At 50.9% G+C, this 6,418-nt stretch overlaps 1 protein-coding gene across 9 annotated transcripts in view; it reads right to left on the bottom strand.

Moving 5' to 3' along the window:
- HVCN1 (hydrogen voltage gated channel 1) overlaps nt 1–3,990 on the bottom strand; it is a 31,864-nt gene extending 27,874 nt beyond the window's left edge. Inside the window, exons 1-2 of one of the 9 annotated variants that reach the window (XM_069557852.1) lie at nt 3,800–3,990; nt 3,164–3,246 (exon numbers count right to left, since the gene is read on the bottom strand). The gene's annotated coding sequence lies outside the window, so the exon portion shown is untranslated. Of the gene's footprint in view, nt 1–3,163; nt 3,247–3,281 lie in introns of all 9 variants that reach the window. The other 8 variants (XM_069557855.1, XM_069557853.1, XM_069557858.1 and 5 more) reach the window with 8 other exon arrangements.
- Nucleotides 3,991–6,418: the final 2,428 nt, after the last annotated feature.

Raw genomic sequence — 6,418 nt, forward strand, 5'->3', positions numbered from 1 at the left:
GGACTGGAGTCAGATTTGATGTTATGCTGTGTTGAAGATTGAGGGAACGTGGTTATGAGTAAAAAAGAAAATAAGATATAATTGATAGCTTGTGGGAAGCCGCTGTGTAGTACGGGGAGCTCAGTTCGGGGCTCTGTGATGACCTAGAAGAGTGAAATTGGTGGGTAGGTGTATACAGATAGCTGACTGATGTTGCTGTACAGCAGACACGAACACTGCAAACTAACAGTGCAAAGCTTTCCAATCAAAAATTTTTTAAATAAATAAGCGCAGCCTCTAGAAGCTGGTAAAGGCATCAGATTTTCGACCCTTTGTTACAGTGGCCACAGGAGACTAACACAGTGAACCAGAGACTTTCGCAGGATATTCTAGAGCAAATGCAGCCTTTAGCTGACTGTGCGGGATTCCCCTGAGGGAGCGTGTGTAGTTCCCACTAGCAACCAACATTTAGATTGTTTCCCAATCTTTTGCTGCCCCAGTGTTTCAATGAATGACCTTATACGTTGTGTCACTCAGTAGTGTCTGACTCTTTGCAACCCCATGGACTATAGCCCACCAGGCTCCTCTGTCCATGGGTTTCTCCAGGCAAGAATACTGGAGTGGGTTGCCACTTTCTTCTCCGAGGGATCTTCCCAACCCAGGGATCAAACCCTGGTCTTCAGCATTGGAAGGCGGATTCTTTACCATCTGAGCCACCAGGGAAGCGCCTATATGTCATATACTACTTTTATAACTTAAAAAATATTAAAATTTTGAAAAAAATCACAAAGACTTAAAAAAATAAAATAAAAAAAGAGTTCTTTCTCTCCCCACGGTAGCATGCTCAGGGCACAAGGGACTCTCAGTTTCTTGCTGGTTGACTGGCAGAGCAGCCTCTGCAACCAGCACAGCTCACCTGGGTGTGTTCCTGTTCCAGCCCCTGGGGGCCCTCACCCTGCTCTCAAGAGATGGGGCTCAAGTGGAACCACCACCACAAGTGAAGGTGAAGGGAAAAATTCAGGTACCCTGGAGATTTCCTTCCTCCACAGGACAGGAAACAGAACTAGCGCATGCATAGAAAAACACCCAGATTCACTCATTCAAGCAATGGAAAATTTAAACGTGCCATGACCTCCCCATTATACTAGACAAAATAAAAACGAGAAAAAAAAAAGCCCCATGCTCAAGGGACTGTAGGGAAACTTGCACAAGATGCTGGGGATAATTTTTCTAAACAGCCACCTGGTAATAAGTGATGTATGCCTTTAGGATGGCCCTTAACTGGAACACACCAGTTTGGTGACTGTGACTCAAAAATCATTTGAACCTGAAATTATCACAACATTGTTAACTGGCTATACTCCAATATAAAATAAAGTTAAAATGAAATTTGAAAGCAAGAAAATAAAAGTGCAATTTGGATCACACTGTTTTAAGCAAAGTCGGATAATGGCTAGAACCTGGAAATAGTGGCTAGGTCCCATAGTAGGGAAAAGCTGAAGAAGGCAGTGGGAGGAATGACAATTCTGAGGTTTGTGTAGAAATGTAGAAAGAAGGTTGTTAAGCAATGAGAAGCAGAACTGTAATGGTTGCGCACACTGCCTGCAATTGTACAAAGTTATCAGAACTTTTACTCAGTGCAAGGGGCTTTCCGGGTGGCTCAGCGGTAAAGAATCCGCCTGCCAATGCAGGAGACACAGGTTTGATCCCTGGGTCAGGAAGATCCCCTGTAGAAAGGAATGGCAACCCACTCCAAGTATTCTTGCCTGGAGAAATCCACGGACAGAGGACTCTGGCGGGCTACAGTCCTTGGGGTCACAAAGAGTCAAACATGACTTAGCAACTAAACAACAACGACAACTCAGTGCAAAGCATGGCCCCGGCTTCTGGGGAATCCAAAGTGAAGAGACAAGAAAAAGTCTGGGCCCTGGTAGACTGACATTTTAGCCAAGAAACACATGAAGCAAGATAACATCACTTGGAAGGAAGAACAGTAATGCAACAAAGGGCAGGCAAAGAGTGGCTCCTGCAGGTTGGGGTGGGCAGGGAAGGCTTCCAAGTAGGTGACTTTCATGGTGGTCTCTGAATTGCAAGGAAATACGTCACAAGAAGATGGAAGGGATGAGTATTACCGGGAGAAGGAAGGGCCTGTGCACAGACCCTGAGAGAGCTTTTTGTATGTCTAAGGAAGGAAGAGGACACCAGTATGGCTGCAGTGAGCAGAGGAATGAGCATGGGAGGAGAAGAGTTAGGAATCACTCAAGGCCCGGCTGTGCAGAGATTTCAGAAGACAGTACTGAGGGTCTGTGGGTCAAGGTGGGGATGCAGAGGAGTGACCAGATTCACAATATGCTGAGGCGTAGGACCTGCAGCTAGCCAAGATGGGGGGGATTAAGAAAAGAGCAGGTTTTGGAGTAAGAATACCCTAGGCCTTCCTCCTTGCTAAACTGGGGCTGAGGAGCTACAGGGCAGTTCTGGAATTGTGCAAGCCTCAGCCTGAAGATTTTCAAAATCCTGTTCCTGCTGGCCTTTCCTTCTAAGTCAGAGAAGAAGGTGTCGAGGCCCTCCAGCCTTGGTCTTACTCAAGAAGCTTTCAGCTGCTGGTGGGGTTGCTGAAAATACTGCAGATCTCAGACAGCTCTGAGCGACTTGAGGTTGAAGGACAGAGAAGTGTTCTCAGATGGGCAGATACGGGTACAGACAGGGCCTAGCCTGAATCAGGCACTGGGCTAGGCCTTCACACCAACCATCTCACATAGTCTCCTCAACAAGGCTCCAGGGCAGGTACCAAGCTTAATCCCGAGGTCAAGGATAAGCAAAGGAAAAAGACAAGGAAACTGAGGCATGGAAAATCAAAGTCCCATCACTAAAGCTGCAAAGAGCCCTGTGCCCAGCGTGGGTGCTGGTACAGGCCTGGGAGTTTCTAGACCAGGGGGCTGCACCATGCCTCCTCTCTGTTCTGGAGTTTAACCTGGCCCCAAAGCACTGTTCTTATTCCTTGGTGCCCCCTACCCAGGTGAAGGATTTGCTGTCAACAAAGTTCTTTTTGCAGTGATGAGCAGGTAGGCTCACCCTGGCCTCTTCCCCTATTCCCAGCACTGGTCTCTCCCTGCCATCTCCCAAGGGTGTAGGACCCAGGCAAGGCAGGTCTGATGAGTAAGAGAACGTAGGTGTTCACACCGACCTGGGTGAGTTCCGGCTCTGCCTCTGCGGGCGGTGTAACCCCCTGACGAGTGGCTTGGCCTCCTTGAGTCTTGGTATCTTCACCTGTAAGAGGGAGACAAGGATGGTACCTAGCTCACCTGTTGCTGCTGCTTCATGGCATGTGAGGAAGTGAAGGCACCTGGCCCAGGGAATCACTCCATACAAAAGGGTAGCTTTCGTCCACACCCTCGTTTTCAAAGTGAGGTGCACGCGTTGTTTCCTGTCCTTCTCCTCTACAGGGGGGCCCTGGGTTAGCACTGCCCGCCCGCGTTGCCCTGAGCTGGGAAACGCCAGAACCGCGGGCAACCGGGGACCCTTGGGATCCCGCGGGGGGTCCCCGGCAGGCTCGGCTCGGGCTGGGAGGGCTCGAAAAAGGGCCACGCGCCCCGGGCCAGCCCCGGAGCACTTACTCTGCGCCCAGCCTGCCCGTAGCCACCGCAGCAACTGCGAGCTCGGCGTCTGCAGGGCCGCCCCGCCCGCTTCTTCCTCCCGCCCCCTCCTGCTGCCCGCCCTCTAACTCAGTCCGCGACCGGCGGGGAGCTCCGGCCCGGCTCTCGGCCCCCTTGCCCTCGTTCTTGCCTGTCAGTTTCCCCGCTGGTCTCTGGCCTCCCCCTACCTGGCCCCCTCCCGCTCCTCAGGCCCGAGCCTGGCCTGGGCCGCCTGCAATCCCGCAGACGGACAAAGGTCCCGTCCGTGGGAGCCAATCGCGAAATCTCGAGAATCCTGGCCCCGGAGACCCTAAGGGGAGGGGCAGGAGTAGGGAGCCGCTTCCTTCCTCTGACAGGGATGTATTGCCCGCGGGTCCACACCCTCCTCACCACACACTCGGTGAAGCCCGGCTGGCTCCGGTTCGCTCCCTCCAACCCCTCTCCCCAATTCCTGATTACTTAAGCGTGAGCTGAGTGTCCCCTGCACAGTATCTGTAGGCAGGGGGTAGAAGGTGGACAGAATGCCCTAAGCGGGTGGCCAATTTATAAGCTGTCAGAAAGCCCCTGGACTAGCGGAGTGGATGAGGCTGGAGGTGAAGAGGGGGTGCTGGTATTGACAAGAGGGAGGACCCTTCTGGCCTGGAGGCTGAGCGCACCCTTGCCCCTGGCTCAGCTGCACCATTCCTCCCCTGCGGGCCCTCCCTCTCCCAGGCTTCCCCAGGACTCCGTCCAGACCTTTCTGGGATGGTTCGCACTGGTCTCAGTTACTCTGTTAGCCTCCATCTTCCCCCAAAGTATCACTAGTCCCAAACATCCAAGACCTGAAGGCATCTCTTCTACACTTCTCCTGCTCCTGGTTTAGTTGGTAGTGGTGGTGGTGGTGGTGGTGGTGGGGCAGTCACAACTCCCTGGAATTGTACGGTTACTAGGTTTCTGTGGCCACTGTAACAAGTTACCACAAACCTAGTGGCTTAACATAACACAAAAAAAACACTTACAACAGCAAAGCACTGGAGGTCAGAGGTCCAGGCCCGTCAAGGTGTTGGCAGGGCTGTGTTGTTATTTCTTTTGAAAACTTGAGCTGGGTTTGGGGCGGGATCCATTCCTTGCCCTTTCCAGCTTCTTTGCATTCCTCGACTGCTGGCTAATCACCCTGAGCTCTGCTTTCATCATCACATCTCTTCTCTATATCCGACCCTTTCCCTCCCTCTTAAAAGGACCTTTGTGATTATACTGGGCCCACCTGAACAATCAATATTCTCAAGATCTTTGACTTAATCACGTCTACAAAGTCCTTTTGCCATGTAAGGTAGCATCTGTACAGGTTCTGAGGATTCAGTGTGCTGCCTAGCACAGAGATACTCTTTCCAGTAGCCTCTGTTGATTCTGCTCTTCCCAATCCTGTCTCCTGCGGGGAGCAGGCTTTCTTAAAACAGCTCAGTCTGATCTGACTTCTCAGTTACATTTTGTTACTACAGGAGAGCCATCCTGGTTCCTGGGGCGTAGTCTGGCCCATTCTAAACTTCCACTTTATATTTTATTAGAAACTCCCTTCCCACCCCCAGGGCCAGCTAGACCGAGTGGAGAGGGTGTGGGGACTGTACTTCCCAGCCCTCGCCTGTCTTCACTCCCTGAGGGCCGGGGAAGGGAAGAGGGCGAGGGAACAGGTTAAGGTGCCTCCCACCTCAAAGCTGCAATCCTCTTTTTGTTGGCTTCAACAACTAGTCCTGACTACCATTTTGAGGCAGAACAGACAGGCCCCACCAAGGCCAGGATCAAATGCTGCCCCTGGCTGGACCCTCTGGCTGACCCCTGCTGGAGGCTCCACTCATTACTGTTATCACGTGTTGCTTTGTTGACCCACGCTGGAAAAGCCTGCAGCTGCTAACCTGACCTATGTCCTGGAGGCTGGGGCCACCAGCAGGGACCTATTCCCATACTTTTTTTAGGAATCAGGATCCTGAGGGAGCTGGTCAGCAAATATGGAGGATTTAGTAAAGTTCTCAATACTGCTATCTTCACTGGAATCCCTCGACTACTTGGTCTTCTCACTGGACAGGAGAAGATCTCAATTGTGTTACCATCTTTAGCAGAGAGTCTGGCATGTAGCAGGTGTTTTACATCCCATTATGTAAACCAGGTCTCCCGAATTGCAGGCAGAGTCTTCACCGTCTGAGCCACCAGGGAAGTCCAATTATGCAATAGCATAAATTAACACATGAGTATTGAGCATAATACAGTACGGCTATCCATCATCGCTGCTTCTAATCAGCATTGTACTGAAGATCCCAGCTAATGCGATAGGACGGGGAACATGAGGTACAAAGACTGAAAGGAGAAAACCGAGTATTTGCAAACAATGTGACTGTCTATCAGGAAAATCCATGAGACTCAGCAGCTTGGCACTGGATACAGATTGTGTGGCAGGCCTTTTCTAGATAATATTAGATGAAGGAGCTTTGAGTTCCTATCTAAGTAGTTGAGGAGGTGAGGCCAATAGTCTTTAGTACAGTCACCTGCAGTCCACAGAAAGAATCTAAGAAGTCCATTAACTTGGATAAGCAAAATATTCAGTTCAGTCATGTCCAACTCTTTGCGACCCCATGAACCGCAGCATGCCAGGCCTTCCTGTCCATCACCAACTCCCAGAGTCCATCCAAACCCATGTCCATTGAGTCGGTGATGCCAACTCAACCATCTCATCTTCTGTGGTCCCCTTCTCCTCCTGCCTTCAATCTTTCCTAGCATCAAGGTCTTTTCAAATGAGTCAGCTCTTCGCATCAGGTGGCCAAAGTACTGGAGTTTCA

This window comes from Ovis canadensis, chromosome 17, assembly GCF_042477335.2.
Source record: "Ovis canadensis isolate MfBH-ARS-UI-01 breed Bighorn chromosome 17, ARS-UI_OviCan_v2, whole genome shotgun sequence".
Taxonomy (NCBI): Eukaryota; Metazoa; Chordata; class Mammalia; order Artiodactyla; family Bovidae; genus Ovis; species Ovis canadensis.